We start from the raw sequence: 19,211 nt of genomic DNA on the forward strand, positions 1-19,211 counted from the left end.
TGACCCACCTCTTATGCACGTAGTAAAGTCAATATTTTCGCGGACTCCTATTACCATGAATATCAATATGAATGGCTGATTTTTCCATTAATCCATATTCAGCTTGATAGTACTACCCCAACTACGAATAATGTTTACTAAAGTTGGTACAATTACTGGAAATGATCCTGAAATCGTCTTTCGAAATTAGTTACTACAGTCTTCTTCCTAATCGTGGATTGGGTACTTTAGTTCTCTGCCCCGAAGCGAACATGTTATTGATCTCGCCATTTCTTGGTGGGTGTTCTATCACATGGTTATTTTCTGTAGGCTAAACATGATAGTTTACTCTTAAGCATCCAGTCAAAGTGTTCTTTCCATTTTTGTATTTCTGAATTGAACAGTTAACACTCGATCAACAAGGACAGAAAAATTGTAACTTTTCACATTAAAGATTTTTCAGTAAACTCTGACGTCACTCGTGGTACCATTGAAATAGAAGTGTAAGATAAACTTCGTGCCTCGTGGTTTTTCACGCGATCCGCCTCGCTCCATTCTTTATTTAATGTGCTTCGAGGTTTTCAACATAAATTCTGTAATGTTCCTTCAATGGTACGGTGAAAATCGGAGTGGGAAAAGTGTCCAACTGGCTTGGAGCTCAAATGTACAGTTATTCTTCTCAGCCCCAGTTTCTCTTGCAAGGACTCGGTTTTGAGCACCTTTTAAACATTTCTTCCATTCATTCATTCGGCCTCGGTAGCGTAGTTGGTATAGCGCTGGCCTTCTATGCTCGAGGTTGCGGGTTCGATCCAGTCCCAGGTCGATGGCATTTAAGTGTGTTTAAATGCGACAGGGTCATGTCAGTAGATTTACTGGCATGTAAAAGAACTCCTGCGGGACAAAATTCCGGCACACCGGCGACGAAGATATAATCTCTGCAGTTGCTAGCGTCGTTAAATAAACCATAATATTTTTCATTCATTCATTCATTCATTCATTCATTCATCCATTCATTCATTATTTTTCCACAAAATAGTCATGGAAATAATGAGTATATGGGCTATATATGTACAGTAGTGACAAAAAGAAACCGGACCGACCCTTGCAGCTGATTTCAGAGCCTTGTTCACTCCAGCACGATAGACTGGTAACTGAGACTTTCGTGGTTCAAAACCTGCCTGGGAAGGAAACTTTTTTCTGTTCCTTATTCAAATTTATTCCCAATATTTTTCGATTGCTGGTAAAATTCATGTTCTGGGAATAATAAGTTAATTAAGTAGTAAAATATCGTTGCAATCGAAAAGTATTGGGAATAAATTTGAATAAGGATCAAAACAAGTTTCCTTCCCAGGCAGGATTCGAACCACGAAAGTCTTAGTTACCAGTCTATCGTGCTCTGGAGTGAACAAGGCTCTGAATCAGCTACAAGGGTCGGTCCGGTTTCTTTGCCACTACTGTACATGTGTTTTATTACTTTAATTCGAGTATATAGATATTTCACACTATCATTGGAATGTCCTTAAAGCTTCTGTCATTTTTTAAATTCTCTTATTTGGTAGGACGTATTGTTTTAAGTGCTCACAGAATACGAAACAGTTGTAAAAAATGAATCCAACAGATAATTTATTAAGTCAATGCATATGAAATAAAATCATAAAAATTAGTGTTTCAGAAAACGTATCTTTTCTTACTGGCCAGATCTATTCATTATAACACCTTTAACCCAGGCTAACATTGTTCGCACAACCATATTCATACACTAATTGCTTGTCTTTCATGAACAGTATGTAGGTGGCAGTACATGTATAGTAACTTCACTGCATTCTGGAATGCACAGTTGCACATCCACAAAATTATTTATTCCACTGAATGTATTACATGTTTTTACGTCATGGTTATTATATTCTGTGAAATAACTATAGACTACAACGTGTTTGAGTAAGCTTATTACAAATTTTGGAGAATGTATGACGTTATATGATCTTAAGAGCATTGCATTTTCATAGATAAGATTTATCTTGAAGAGTGAGTCTAAATAATAATTTCCACTGTTTGGCCACTACGTTCTCCAGACTCCGATCATTACGTTTAGGAACTTTATGAGAAGTCTAATGTACGAAAGACCAGTGAACAACGACAAAGAGAATAGACTATTAGTAGGCCCACTTTTGATGACATCGGAACGAATCCAAATGTATTTGAAAAAGATCTGTTGACAATGATTTTACACTAAAATGTGTACAAGGAGTTAAATAGGTCCCATTTCCAGAATGTTATCTAAACCAGTGGTATTGGAATTTTTTTGGTAACGTATCCCCAAAATACTTTTTTTTTTGTACCTCTGTATCCCCAAACTACATTGCAATTATGTAAGAAATGACAAACGACTATAATTCATGTTGTATGCGAAGTAAATTATTATTATTATTATTATTATTATTGTTATTATTATTATTATTACACCTACAGCAGTTATTGATGCAATAATGATAGTAATTAATTATGTAAAATGTTATTGAAGCATGGAAAAACAAGAGTTGATAATACTGTAAAAGAAAATATATAAACTACAATAATAAAATTATCAACAAGTACAATATAATAAAATAAGTATGTTTACATACCTAGTCAATGGGTTGCGTGCCCTTTGAGACAACTCGGCGTATCCCTGGAAGAACGCGTACTTTAGATTGAATACCACTGGTCTGAACCATGCAATTTATAGGCCCTAATAGTTATGTACAAACACAAAAACAAAAAGTGTGACAGCCTAGCTCCTACCATCCTACCAAGGAAACGAGAAAAAGAGTTGTCTAATAATAATAATCAGGCGTGAAATTAACCTTGTAGGGACATGTAGTGTCATACTGGATCGCTGACTTCTAATAGATTGTCTTTTTTTTTTTCTTTTCACAACTACTGTATCTCCGAAATTTGTAACAAACAAATCGCACACCCTGTATATATCTACCGCACGAAAGCTGTGTTTTGCTCAGTTGACAGAAAACACGACTACGATTGTTGCTCTTGACTCGCACTATATTTGTAGCCATTCCAGTGCGACACAACTTGAAATTTCACGGGGATTTGATTTTGCAAGAATAATGAATTGTTGCGTTGTCAGAGAAAATATGCATAGCAACGGATTGTGTAAGTGTTTGGTGCGCCCCCTATGTCGTTATTTGACGGCGATTAGTCGAAGCTGTTTTGTTAAATTAAATTGTCAACCCGGACAATGGACCGGCACATAAGACGCGTCTTCTCGAGATTTCTTACCCCCTACCAACCCTCGTTGTGATGGGGTGGAGTTTGAAGATCTCTTAGATCCTACAGGCGAGTCATTAAATCATTCCCCCTCCCCAACCCTTCATTTGAACCCTCTTCCAAACTTCAACACCTATAGCCTCTTCCATCGAATAGATAGAGTTGTCACCTTGTAATGCAGAACATCTCGCAGCGGCAGTTCGAACAAAACGTCCATTCATTCATAGTGTTGTACCCAAACACAGGTCTTTCACTGCAAATCCAGCATTCTCCAGTATTTTCTATTTTCTGCCTTTCTCTTAGTCTCCGCATATGATAAATGTACCTTAATGTCGTCTATTATCTAATATCTTCTTCTGCCTCGAACTCTTTTCTCTTTCACCATTCCTTCCAGTGAATCTTCAGAAGGCAGTTTATCCTCAATCAGTGACCCAGCAAATTCATTTTCCTCTTCCTGATCAGTTTCAGCATCATTCTTTCTTCATCCACTCTTTCCAACACAACTTCGTTTTTTATTCTGTCTGTCCATTTCACACGCTTCATCTTTCTCCATATTCACATTTCAAATGCTTCTATTCTTTTCTCTTCACTTCGTCTTAATATCCATGTTTCTGCTCAATACAATGCTACAGTACACTCCACACAAAGCACTTCACTAGTCTCTTCTTTGGTTCTTTCTCCAGAGATCCTCAGAATGTGCTTCTTTTTCTATTAAATGCGTCTTTGACCATTTCTATTCTCATTTTTACTTCTTTGACAGTAACTCATGTTTCTGTTAATAGTACACCCCAAGTATTTGAAGTTGTCCACTATTTAGAATTCGCAAGTTTACCTTCTTTATTTTTCTTCCTTTTAGGCCTATCATGTTCTTCGTTTTGTTGGCATTTATGTTAATTTCATATTGCTCTCAGCTGTCATTTAGCTCCAGTAGCATATACCTTAGTATGATCTCCTCTTCTGCTAACAACACCATATCGTCAGCAAATCTTATGCACTTTATTTTGTTCTTCCTATTATCACTCCTCCCATGTTCTGAAAACAGTTCTTCACTAAGTCCTCCAAGTAGATGTTGGCCAAAGTAGGTCATAAAGGGCATCCTTGATGTACTCCTCTCTCTATTTCGCTTCCTTCTGACGTTTCTTCTTCTATCCTGACTTTGACTCGTTTCATATAGGCTAAAGGTTACTGAACAGCTCCCTCTCTTTCCAATCCACGCCAATTTTCTTTAGGACTCCCATCAATTTATTTCAATCCACTCTATCAAAAGCCTTTTCTAAGTCCACAAATAGCCTACTATATACACTTCTTTATTCTTCTCTGAGTATCTTTCGCCGATTATTCGTAGCAGTCAATTGCATCTCTCTTACCGTTTCGCTTTCTGAAGCCAACTGTTCCAACTAATCTTCCAACAAAATGTTGAATTTTTAATACTGTGATTTTTGTAATTCAAGTAAAATGGTGTCTTATATTCAGCATATTCCTCATATGAGAGATTATTTCATTTTCTTATAAGGGTTGCAATCGGTAGTGAAGTGCATTCCATAACCTCTCCTACTGAAATCCCATCGTCACCTTCCCGTGGTGCAACCTGTTTTTAACAAACGAGGCTCTGGGGACCATCACTGCGGTATTTTTCTTCCATCAAAAGTGGAGGAAGTGCCACTTCAGCATGCTGACCTGCCATAGCCCTGCCCCTCAGTGGTGAAGAGGAGGTAGAGAGCGTATTCCGAATCTCACCGGTGAGCAATCCGATGGCATCACGGTGTTCCGAATTCCACCGATGACGTCATTGATGCTCCACCGGTGTCGCACCGGTGCCATCAACTTGCAGAGGTGGTGGCAGTCTCCATCAGCCGCCATCAGTGAATCTGATTGGTTCTTGTATAGGGCGGGAATTAGCAGACGACTAACATCGTGCACTGTTGAGTCATGGCGGTGTGTTCTGCTTTAGTTCTGCTGTATTGTTTGTAATGAGCACAACGCAAAAACAATATGTTAATGGCTTATGAGCGAACATGTCAACGGACCCGTTATTACTACCGGTTCAAGAAATAAATTGTTTATGCTATCTTTTCTTTGAACGAGATGGGAGTACAAAAATTTCGCAAAATTTTGCTAGCGTAGCACAGACAACAACTTGTAAAGTCGCAATGACAGCCATCGATCCTTCCAGCAGTTTTGTTCCTTATTTCGCTGCAACGTGACGTCATTGATGCCACCGGACCGGTGAGATTCGGAATACGCTGAGAGTTGTCTGACAATTCTACCGTCTAGGTCATATGGACGCGCTAACCAATGACAGGTGTGGTCCTCCAAACAGTTTGGGGGTTGCGTGTAGGTGATGTAACTGCTATAACATAAAAATATGGTGCCTATATTAAAATAGTTATAGTTTTCGCTACTCCGTCCTATATTGGAGAGTAAGAGAGTTATTCTAATGACTTTATTGCCGAGAATCCCTGAGTACATATACATATATCGGATTGGCCATTCCCATGTTATGAAACGGCAACATAAAATGAGAACAACCACCAGAGCCTCCACTGTCGAAAATGGATTTTTGGTAATGACATAAATGGAAGTACAGTAGCTCCCTGTAATTCCATAAGGGTTATAACGTGACTCCTTTTTAGCAGTGGCTAGATAGCAACACAATGAAACTGACAAAAGTTGTTGCCTTTAAAATCTGTTATACTTGTGATCTGGGAAAGACCTCATAATTAGTTAACAACATATTATTTTAAAATATTGTGGTAATTTTTAAAAACAGCTTAAAGGATAACCTTCTTAGCAATTCACTCCAATCGTACTGACTTAAACTATCACTGACTACATTGTTACTTCTTCCTTTAGACATCATCCTGATAGCGCTGTATTTTCAAAATTGTCTCATAATAATCTCTTTCTGTTATCTAACATTATTTGAAATATGTTAAAATTCTATGTATTTTAGCTTAATGCTGCTACACAGTTTGTATTTCATTGTTTAATTAATAGTTCATAATGTTTTGATGTTTAATTCATAAATAAATCTTGTATACATGTAACTCTTATCTAAATCAAATTGTTGAATTCTTTGTAACTTTTAAATTCATACATATGTAAGCCTATGTATATTTTTTGCTGGTTGAGTGGAAGAGAAGGCTTTACAACTTAACTCTGCCAACTATTATTATTATTATTATTATTATTATTATTATTATTATTATTATTATTATTTTAAGGTACGCAACTACATGCAAGAAGGCTCTTTACCGCAACAAACATCGTTCCGCCTACGAAACATGGCGACATGTCCCTCGATAGAAAAGCAGAGGAGATTAAATAGTCTTAATATAGACCTTTCTTATGGATTCCAGTGCTAATACACCAAAACCTTCTGTCCTGTGCGTTTTTAGTTGTCAAGCCTCTCTTATTCATAGTCCCCATCATTTCATCGTTTCACGTTCTCTTCAACTCTACAGGGTGTATCGAAAAGGATGACGTAAACTTACAAAGTTGAAAGTACACAATAATATAAGCAATAAAGTCCCAATAAACATGGGTCCGCAAACCAGCCGTTTGCGAGAAAATTACGAATGTATGTTTACAAGCCGCCACTGACGTCATTTTATAACATCGTATGGTTTACTCCTTAGGCACTAGAAGCGGTCCTGTGCTCTTTGTTTACAAAACTGAGCATTGCCGAGAGGTGGAGTTGTAATCAAACCATACACGCAGAATGTATAGGACGGATACACATCAAAGGTATCAGTCAAGTCACTAGTCTGTTGTGCTGTACTGCAGTTACAATGGAACCTAACAGTAACGAAAAGTGTGCGGATATGCTGATATACCCTTGTAAATGTACGACTTTCGGGGTGTCTTCGATCAGGATACCATACATGACATGCATATCCACATACTCTTCGTTACTTCCGCATATGAAATTTTAAGGTTAACTTACATTCCTGAGAGGAAAAATATTGAATTTCACCAATTTTTCACTACTCAAATGTCCCATGACCCCCTTTAATGTATGAACTACAACATCAACCCGTTTCTCGAAAGGTGCTGGAAATATCCTGTATCTACTTATACGAAGTTGTCATTTACACAATAGTAATATGCGTTACAAGAGCGGTATGTTGAAGTTTTCATGTTCGAGGAAAAGTTTGAAAAAGCGAAACGTAGTTGAGCTTTTTTAATTTCCGAGAATTAAAAGAAAACATACCGCTCGTGTATTGTACATTATTTTGTGCGAAGATCGTTTATTACATACCTAAAAGAGGAATTTCTAATTAGTTGCAATGAAATCTCCATCTTGGTTTCTGTTCAATGACGGCAAATTTGCAAAACAAAAATATCTATCTTCAACATTGTTGCTTTAAAATGTTTTCTGTGTTTACTATACTCCAGCAGGCCGTGATATACGTTTGTCTTTTTTTTTTTCTCCCAGTCTATGATGAGTCTGGAATCTTGTTGATTTTTTCACGGCTTCCTTAATGTTATTTGCATCACGAATGCAGTAACTTTAGTGAAGTTGTAGACTTTACTTAATTTTTGCAAATATTTAAAAACAATAATTAACAGTGCAATTTAGGTGAAATTGCAGTGCTAAGTTTCCAATTTATAATTATTACTATATTGAACGTCTCTAAAAATAATATGTTAAAAGCCTAAAGCAGTAAATTCAATATGTCACTTAAGCGGTAAGAAGAGGGAAATTGTCATGTGTGTTAGGTTGGGAATACTGAATGTGGAATTTTAGACTTTCCGCGGATTGGTTTTGTGCGGAAACCAAGCAAATACGCACGATCTCGCACAAAATATTTTTGTAAGCTTACGAGAGAAGTTTATTTGTTATTGTTTTTCATTTCTCCTAAAGTTCACAGGTCAGATCACATGGCGTGAGATCGAGAGAGTGATTTCTACTTCCGTCTAACTTCTCGTTTGTAAGCACAAAACAGAACCGTTCCGCTTTCTTGTCTGGAATATTTCCGTTACCTTTTTCGTTTCCAGTTCTGTATATTGTGGTTCTGCTGGAATTGGCGATAAGTTATCAGGAAATTTCTTGTGGAATATACTTTTTCTTATCTCCAAAACTCACAATCAGTTTCACTTACAGCATTAAACATTAATAATTGATATTCTAACGCAGATCGTGCTCTTTGCACGATACGGATGAGAATAATAGTGGTGAGAAAAGGATAGAGCAATTAGAAGAAGAGTCGCCATTGGCTAGCTTATTGTGTTTTCTAGACTATTCGGCTCGTACAAACTGCAGCACTATATCTTTATATCTATGATATAGTGCAAATGCACAAGTACCTCGCATCATGTAGATTTTTCTGAGCTCTGAAACTATTGTCTGAAGAAGTGATCGATTGGAGGGACAATTTGTGCCGGAGAATTGTTTTAATTTTTTCTAACGGAAATATTTTTAAGTAATGTTATCCATACTGTGTTATCTAGCATTTCGTAAACGGAATCACAGGATAGCAGATACCCAGTCCCGGGAACAGAAGTTAAATTTATTTCATTGCCCACGCCGGAAATCAAATCTCGGACCGTTTCGTTGGAAAGCACGTCCGCAATCTACAGAGCCACAGTTGCGGACCTACATAAAATTAAAAACATAAGGTACTGGATATTTCAAAGTCTTTGTATATATTAACTGTGTACAGAACGAGTAGTTCCATATTACTTTATCAGTTGTTCCATCAAAGTGTAATTTATCCCGTACCGGTACCACTACATTTGTCCCTTTTAATCCTTAAATAACAGCCGCATGTGGCAAGTTGCGTCTTCATCAATGAGGCACGTTTTGTGATTGTGTTACTTTCTCGTCTAATCGTACTTTGAATAAGAAACCAACACGAAATCTCACTTCTCGAATTAGTGAAACCCTGTGTGTATTTAATTTAATTCACTAGCAAGATCCTGGAAAGATTAATCGTAAATTTTAGTACATAAAGTCAAGGACTTAAAATAGTTGATACTATGAACATTTGAGCACATTTACCGTTTACAGCGGAATTACGCATTTTCTTTCGAACAGACAAACCATATTACAGGTATGTATATCTCCCGTTTCCCCTACCAGTCGGCGAGTAACAGTTGGTTTCAGCAAGTTGCGTCTTCAGCAATGAGGAGCGCGTCCTGAGTGAGTGAAGCGAAGAGTTGATCTTGCCAGACAATGAGCGTTGTGCTACCAACCTACAGGAAATGAATTCCCTCCTCCGCCCCTCATTATGCTGATAGCTCTCTGCCTCAATGTCTCATTGAGCAGGGGTGCACAGTTCCGTGTGGATTAACACCAGTATAGCTTGTTGAATGGAATGTCTCAATTTGTGAGAGAAGGAAAAGAAGGAAAAAGCCTCTTGCCTGTCTTACGCCCTGGTCAGCCTTTTCCATTACTCTGTTGCGAGTCTGCAATCCAACTCATACAGGGGTATTCAAAATTAGTTAATATTAAAACAAAATCTGATAACTTCATAACAAAATATATACTACATACATAGGGAAGATTGGAGAGTAGGAAGCTTGCAGGGAAAGACCTGCCCTTGGGTAGAAAACTATGAATGAATAAATACATAAGCTACATACATGCATGCATGCATGCATACATACATACATACATACATACATACATACATACATACATACATACATACATACATAAAGTCGCCCACGGTAGCGTAGTTGATATAGCGCTGGCCTTCTATGCTTGAGGTTGCGGGTTCGATTCCGGCCGAGGTCGATGGCATTTAACATTTAAGTGTGTTTAAATGCGACAGGCTCATGTCAGTAGATATACTGGCATGTAAAAGAACTCGTGCGAGACAAAATTCCGGCACACCGGCGACACTGATATAACCTCTGCAGTTGCGAGCGTCGTTAAATAAACCATAATTTTTACATACATAAATTTTTATCAGGTTATTTTACGGCGCTTTATCGACATCTTAGGTTATTTAGCGTCTGAAACAGATGAAGGTAATAATGCCGGTGAAATGAGTCCAGGGTCCAGCATTTGCTCATATTGAGTTGAGGGAAAACCCCGGGAAAAACCTCAACCAGGTAATTTGCCCCGACCGAGAATCTAACCCGGGCCACCTGGTTTCGCGGCCAGACGCACTAACTGTTACTCCACAGGTGTGGACTACATACATGCTAGAAGTCCGCACTCGGAAGATTGTAATTTTGTGTTTTGTCTCGTGATTTTCTTCATAAACTGCATTTATCATATTGACGTAGATTAGAAAGAGAGGAGGCTGTTCAATAACCTTTATATGAAACAATGAGGCAAAGTCAGGATAGGAAAAGAAATATCAGAAGAAAGCGAAATAGGAAGAGGAGCACGTCGAGGATGCCCTGTATCACCTACACTATTCAACATCTACTTGGAGGATTTAGTAAACAACTGTTTTCAGAACATGGGAGGAGTGATCGTAGGAGGAAGAAGAATAAAGTGCATAAGATTTGCTGCTGATACGGCGTTGTTAGCAGAAGAGAAGATGATAGTAATGGATATGCTACTGGAACTAAATGACAGCTGTGAGCTGTATGAAATAAATATAAATGCCAATAAGACAAAGATCATGGTCATAGAAAAAAAAAGTAAAGAAGATAAACTTTCAAATTTCTAAATGAGGCAGTAGAGTAAGTGTACAGCTTCAAATACTTGGTATGTAGTATAAGCAGTAACATTAGCTGCTGCCAGGAAGTTAAAAGGAGTATAGCAATGGCAAAGGAAGCTTTTAATAGAAAAAAGAGATCTTCTGCGGACCTCTGGAGAAATAATTAAGTAAGAGACTAGTAAAAAGCTTTGTGTGGAGTGTGGCATTGTACGGAGCAGAAACATGGATATTATGAAGAAATGAAGCGTAGCGAATAGAAGCATTTTAAATGTGAATATGGAGAAGGATGGAGTGTGTGAAATGGACAGACAGAATAAGAAACGAAGTTGTGTTGGAAAGAGTGGGTGAAGAAAGAATGATGCTGAAACTGATCGGGAAGAGGGAAAGGAATTGTCTGGGTCACTGGTTGAATGAAACTGCCTTCTGAAGGATGCACTGAAAGGAACGGTGAACGGGAAAAGAGTTCGAGGCAGAAGAAAAAGTGAGATAGACGACATTAAGATACATGGATCATATGCGGAGACTAAGAAGAAGTCAGAAAATAGGAAAGAGTGGAGAATGCTGGGTTTGCAGTGAAAGATCTGTTTTTGAGCAGAACACTATGAATGAATGGTTTATTTTTTGTGGAACTTATCTCGACATTGGTCTTGCACAACAAGAGACAAGACGAGAAGATACTGCAGCAAGGACATAAAATCACCCAAGTCGTCGATGCGGGACAACCCTGTAATCTCACACTTATCAAGACGCTGCGCGGCTATTAGGATTGCCATGGAGACGGTACAAATCTGACAAATAATTCACCGCCTTCTGATATATCTGCTCGTATCTCTGCCTGCCAGAAAATCTACAAATGCCGTTTCCTATTAATACCACTTGACGTGTAAGATGCGAGGGAAGTCTGAAGGCAAATTCGTAACTTGTAACGGGAAAATAACAGGAGGTTGGAAACAAGAGAATGTATATTATTGTTAACAGAACTTCTGTTTAAAATGTTCAGTACTATTTACCACAGTGTGAGGTAGAGATGTCATATTAATGATTATGGAAGTTCATAGATTCAACATAAAAATAAAAAAAATTGTTGACATGAGATTTCCGGTCGTCTGTAAAGAATAAATGAATGAACGAGGATGAAGGGAGGAAAATTAAACTAAAGTGTACGCAAGCGCGTGTCCTTGCAAGGGTATTTCGATAAGAAACTATGTGAGCTCCGACGCTGTATGCCACTTGTCTCACTCCGTGTGTCGCCATTCCATTAGAGGAACCTGGAACAAGTTTGGTGGGGGGAAGGCCAAAAGATACCCATCTCTTAATTGTAAAGCTTATTTAGCGTAGAAATTCAACGTGGTCTAGAAATGACTGCAGACTATTCCCGGAACCTTCTATAAGGGATAGGATTCTTTTACATGTCGGAAATATACGACACGAAACTCACAGCTTTACTTTCCTTCCGAAGGAAGACATGATACTGATTTTATTGCCAATAAAATCCAACGAGTCCACGCCTGTGGAGTAACGGCTAGCGCGTCTGGCCGCGAAACCAGGTGGCCCGGGTTCGATTCCCGGTCAGGGCAAGTTACCTGGTTGAGGTTTTTCCGGGGTTTTCCCTCAACCCAATATGAACAAATGCTGGGTAATTTTCGGTGTTGGACCCCGGACTCATTTCACTGGCATTATCACCTTCATCTCATTCAGACGCTAAATAACCTAAGCTGTTGATAAAATAACCTACTAAAAAAAAAGAGATCCAACGAGCGGTGGAGCACCCAGCCACTCATACAAAATCCCGAATGTACTGCGATTGGGAATTCCGTCAGCAATCAACAGTCCAGTTCGATAGATTGCTGATGTATTGGTCGCGTGTTGTGCTCATTTTTACATTATTTGTAAATGAGTGTCAGTGTTTGGCAAATAAAGAAAGTGAAATGGCTTTCACTGTAGCACAGAACATTTTTATTTTGAAACACTTAGTGAGAAAGAAATATTTCAAGAAATTGAAGCCACGTTTTAGACGAGAGTATCAGAAAATATGAGTTCCTTTACAATGGTACGCTTATAAACATCTTCGCAAGTGAAGGTGTACAGAATCTGTGTGTAATAAAAATACTGTTGTAAACAAAAAACTTGCGGACGAAAGGGTTAATGACATTCGAGTGCAGTCAATTATCCGCAGCTGTGAGAAATGTTTGCAAGTCGAGGGTGGTCACTTTAAGCAATACATTTAAATTTGATGTTCATTGGTTTAATTTATTACTCATTATTTCATTTATTTAGTAATTTAATAGAATATTTTATATGTTGTATGGGACGAGCAGTGACAAAACCAGTCGGCTAATGGCAGACTTTACCTTTCGTTGGAGCTCCCTGCATATCACTCATATAGATCTATTTCTAGTTGCAAAAAAATAACAAAATCTCGAAACTGTATGACGATGTATTTTTATGTCATTCAGAAGTCGGTACCTTTCTTTAAATGTGTCTTAAATACAATAATATACTTTATCTATTTACATTGTATAGTAAAATCGTTTAATTAATACTCCAGCGGCAAATTTTGTATTCGTTATATCTTTTTGTAGGCATCAGTAGCCTACTTGTATTGTCAAGCGGTGTTGTCACATTTTCGTTGTAAAGATCATCTTAGTTAAAATTTTATTTTTGTACTGATATCAATACATTGATTTCTATAACTACCATCCACAGTGAATAAATGTTAAACTATAAGATGACTTTTAATTAAAATTGAAATTAAAATTACTAATCTTTTTTGTCATAAGTCAACTCAAGATACAACATTGTTGTTATATATCCCACGTGGAAATGATATCGGGACTCAATAATTGAAAATTCCAACGCATGATTGGTAGGCATAGATATGTTACAGCTCCTTGTGATTGGAGCGGCATCTGAGAATTCCTAATTAATAAACAATCTCTTATCTTGCCTGTTACAAGGAATGCATCGTCTTTGACAACCACCAGGGTATTAATTGAACGCTGAGACTATAAATGCTGTATCAATATTTGTACCTGTGTAGCTGGAGATGAGTTATTGTCATTTTAATATTATATAATTATTGTATTGTGAAATAGACGAGAAATAAGATATTCCGTCTGTCGAATGCTAAAGTTACGCTTTTAAATTTTATTTTTCGGTTGAAAAAGGTGGTTCAGAAACTATTTGTCTCATTAATCTTGTCTACGGTGAAAATTCGCTGAAAAGACCTGCGATTTTTCAAACTGTGAAGACCATACCGAATGCGTAACGAATGTGAAGAATGAACCTCGTACTGGTAGGGCTGCTTAATCAGTTGCAGATGGAAATGAGGAGAGAGCACGAGAGTGTTGAGTGATGGCAAAAAATTGTCGCTACGGAAATTCTCTGTATTCTTAGAAGTCCATCATATTTTAAGCAAATGTCTTAAATGGTGCGTGTTTCAGCAAGACTAGTGCTACATGATTTCACATAAGATCAGAGAATAAAATGATTTAAGTTGAGTCGAACTTCTGTGGTTCCAAAGCAAAAGGTGTTAGGCCTAAGTTATGTCAATTTTTGGCGAAAATGAAATTTTGCGATATGTTGTGCATCCTGATGGTATCTTTATTGTGATAAAATATGGCATGAATGTCTCAATTATTATCGTTCACCTTTACTCAGGAATATATACGCACGACCAATAGTCAACGTGTACATAATGTCTGCGTCCGATTCATTTTCAATATCCGCCGACATGATCATATATCGGAATATTTTCTACGACTCTCCTGGCTCCGCTTGCAAGATCGACGTTTAGTACATTCTCTTTGCCTGCTATATCGAATTATACATGATTCTACACCCAACTACCTTGCCTCTCGGTTTACTTTCCTAGCTTCATATCATAATCGTAATACACGTTCACAGCACAATCTGTTGCTATCAATACCACGTCATCAGACATCTCAGTACTCAAGTTCTTTCTCAATAGCCACGGCCCGCTCATGGAATTCGCTGCCGCTGGAAATCAGGGGTAGTCATAGTCCTCAGTTGTTTAAATTAGGTTGTTTAGAAATATTTTAAATACACAGAATTAGTTTTTTTAGTTATAATTTAGGTATAATTAGGTATAATTTTTAGGTATAATTTTTATTTATTATTATTACTATTATTATTATTTTACACAGTCATTACTTTATTTTTCCATTAACACTAATATCTAGGTAATTGTCATTGTCTCAATGTAACACGTGCTGTGCTGATCATACTAATTCTACTATTCCTTTAGTTGTGAGATTATATTCATATGTATTAATTCTTTTTTTTTAAGTTAATACTTGTTTGTGATTATGTATTCAGTCTCTTTTTTTTATTATATATAGTTTTTATTATTGTTACTTTAAAGTTAATACTGATTATGTATATGTATTCAATCTCTCTTTTTTGCTTAATTATGTTTATTATTTTTTTAAGTTAATATTTGTATACCGGTATGTATTTTTCTGTATGTGATTTGATCCTGGTTGAGTGGAAGAGAAGGCCTGATGGCCTTAACTCTGCCAGGGAAAATAAAACTATTATTATTATTATTATTATTATTATTATTATTATTAATTTACCCTTTACCCCTTTTTAATAGTCGGCTGATCAGCCTTCTCCCTAAATGGGTTGTCGCGCCACGGATTTCTTTTATTTAGCTATAGCCTATTTTGGAAACTTTATCTTATTATATCTAGAAATTTGATCGAAAGTTTTTTGTGTTAATAAAATATTCGGAGCTTTGCAGTCAATGAGTCTTGTAACTCTTTCAATAAAAACCAAAATTCGATCTCCACCATATGTTCGAGAAGAAACTGTTGAGGGCAGGTTTTTTTTCCAGTTCATTGCTTTCTCGTGCAGTTTTCGTTCCATCATTGCTCTCTTATCACTATATCCTAGAGTCATCGACTATAAATAGCGTTGTTATTAAAGACTTATCTTCCACACCAATTAAAGTAGACGATGCGTTGCTGTGGGAACTAAACAAGAGAAGGCAGGTTATTCGGCAGTTTTTGCAGCGTTCCGTAGAATGGATCGGGATGCGTTGAAAAGCCGGCTATCGGTGCGTGCAATCGCTGTAGGGTGCGTTCACATTATCTGGAAGCTCCTCAGACGGTGCTCTCATTTTTATCGAGATTAATTCTCTTCCTTTCCGGTAGCGGCTCTGCCTTACCAATTGGCCGGTCATTGGTTCTCCCTCCAAATCGCGATGACGTACAGCCCAGCGCGCGGTGCAAGAGTGCCACAACGGTATGTACACACACACAGTTAAATCTCAGTTTGAACCATACTGGGCAGCCATGAGAGGTGTGAACGTTTTATTAATTTGTATTCACCATCATCCTCACCCATTCCCTACACTACACTTACACGAACACATAACATACACTCACCCTAGTACACGTCATAACTCTTCACAGATACACATCATGCATGCCCGCCGAAGTGGTGTGCAATTTGAAAATGGGTCACAGTCCTGCCATCTATCCGCAGAATGTGGAACCCGAATCACGTTAAGTGAAGTGGGTAGGCATTAGACACACACACACTCTTCTGTCCAAGGGCAAACTGAGAATTCTCCAGTCTTTCCTATTTTCCGCCTTCTTCTCAATCTCCGCATATGCTCCATGTAGCTTAATGCTATCATCTGATATCTTCTTCTGCCCGAACTTTTCTTCCGTTCACCATTCCTTCCAGTGCATCCTTCAGTAGACAGTTTTTTTCTTCCCCAGTGGCCCAGCCAATTTATTTTTCTTTTCCTGATAGTTTCAGCATTATTCGCTCTTCACGCACTCTTTCCAACACAGCTTCATTTCTTATTGTCTCCATTTCACACGCTTCATTCTTCTCCATAGCCACATTTCAAATGTTTCTGGATCGGACTAACGCAACATCAATGTATGTATAATTATAGTAAGTGATGTTCAGAAAATCATAAATCAAGTACTGGGCACTTAACTATTAAATAATTAAATAAGAGTTGAAACTCTTGGAATGACTCGCTAGAAGATAAAAGTTTGTTTCGTGTAAATTATAGTTTCCTCTGGTATGTTATGATGTTTATACAACATTTCACAAATCCAAGAAATTCCGTTGTCCATGTTTTTGCGAATTACAAGAAATAGTGCTTCCTAAGGAAATTGATAATTTCTCTAGGGACTAGTTCGTGTCTTGTAAGTTAGAATGATATTGTTCCGGCTTCACAATGGTTCCGCAGTCGCACGTTTCGAAGTTGAACCAGGTGCTGTCCAAGCAAGGCAATAGTAAGTAGTGATAAGGGGAAGAAGAGAAGAGGAGCGAAAGGGGTGGAAAAGGCCTGAGGAAAGGAGCGAAGAGAGAAGTTGGAGTTTCCCAAGTAGTCATAGTTGCCTTGGTAGCAGAGCTCTGCTTACGACATCAGATTCTAGTTTGACTCTCGGTGATGATAAAAATGTATTTAATTTATAGTATAGGTGGAGTGTTTTTCCGTCACAGCTCCGAACTGTAACAGCTCAGGAAAAATCGTTGTGATAGATAATAGCGATTTTGTCATAGAGCAGAGGTGGCGAAAATGTAATCGTGCGCCGAGCCACTGTGTAACCTGCAACGTGCATAGCACCTATGGAGGGAGGCGGACACCCGAAGGGGAAGTGAAGCAACTGTCTGACTTATTAACGGATTTTCATTTTCCGTACGTCAAGCACTTAAATATAATTTTATACAGGACAAGGCTACAAACTAATGTTTAATACGTGTAACGAAGAAAGAAATGAACAATAAATGAACAATATCACAACCTAAAATTAACTGTCTTCAGAATGTCTCTTCGACAAAGTTTCAAAATAAGTTCAACATTGAGGAGCGTTTTTGCAAAAGTCGATAGATGCAGAAATGTTCGATAGTGAGTTACATAGGGATATCGTATGTTTTCTACCTCCGGAAGCGATCTATGAAATCAGATTTACCAAAACTTGTTTCATACCGTATGTAGAGACTACCAAACCTTCCAGGTTTTTTCAAAACTCGATAGATCCTGTCACTTAGTGTAATTTCTGTAAAATCTTGATTTCTGCATCTATGGACTTTAAAAAAAAAAACGCTCCTTATTTGTCAAGTCCTTACATCTAGCTTTCATTTGACATCACATAGTAAATCAGTGAGTTCAAATTGAAGCGCTAACCGCATTATTCGTACATCTGCTGAAAAAGGGTCGACGTACAGAGATGATGATGATGATGATGATGATAACAACAATAACACTTAACATTTTAATGTTTCATCAGTAACATGTAGTATAATGCCGTTTTATGTTATACAACCGTTTTTCTCTTAATCTGAACTGGAACAGAAATTGTGGAATAACCAAACATCAACGGCAGCAGACTAAATAATCTAAGGTTTGCTGATGACGTCGTATTGTTCGCCAAATCACCCAGAGAACTGCAGTCAATGCTCCAAGATTTATGCGACGCCAGCAGATCAGCAGGTCTCCTGATGAATATGACCAAGACACAAGTAATGTCAAATGGGCCGGAGTCACTCATATTAATTGATGGTGCAGAACTACAATACGTGTCTGAATACGTATACCCAGGACAGCTAGTCTCCTTCCACCAGAAGACAGAGAACGAAATAAAACGAAGGATTTCTCTCGCGTGGAAGGCATTCTGGACTCTCAAGTTCATCGTACTGGAGAGAACACTCAGCAAGAAACTCAGAATGGAAATATTGGAGACCTGCGTAACTCGTGTACTGATATAGTATGGGTGTCAGACATGGTCTGTGACTGCCAAACTTCATAACAGTCTCCAAATATTCCAAAGGAAGATGCTGAGAAGGATACTAGGCTTATCACTGAGGGACAGAGTTCCAAACGAAATGCTACAAAAGATGTCAGCAATTAAAGATCCAGCACTGCAAGCCACCAACACCAAATGGAAGTGGGGAGGCCATGTTGCACGACTTAGAGACGGAAGATGGACGCAGACAGTCACACTATGGGATCCCCGCATTGGCAACAGATCACGCGGAAGACCAAGAAGAAGATGAACTGTAGGAAGTCATTGGTCAAGCAGAGCAAGACATAGGGAAGACTGGAAAAACCTAAGAAGACAAGTGAACAGCGACTAAAACCAGTGCGACAGAAACAAGCGAACAATATCCAACAGTGCAAAATGTGAACCAAGTGAACAGTTCCAAGGTTGTAAACATCTCTTACGCGGAGTAGCTCACCGCGTGAGACAAATAGAGCTCTCCCTCTATAGGAGGAGGCCTTTGCCCTTAACGGGACACTTTTAGGCTAATCATTTCATTTCATTTCATTTCATTTCACTTCACTTGTGAACAAAG

This window comes from Periplaneta americana, chromosome 9 (genome assembly GCF_040183065.1).
Source record: "Periplaneta americana isolate PAMFEO1 chromosome 9, P.americana_PAMFEO1_priV1, whole genome shotgun sequence".
Classification (NCBI taxonomy): Eukaryota; Metazoa; Arthropoda; class Insecta; order Blattodea; family Blattidae; genus Periplaneta; species Periplaneta americana.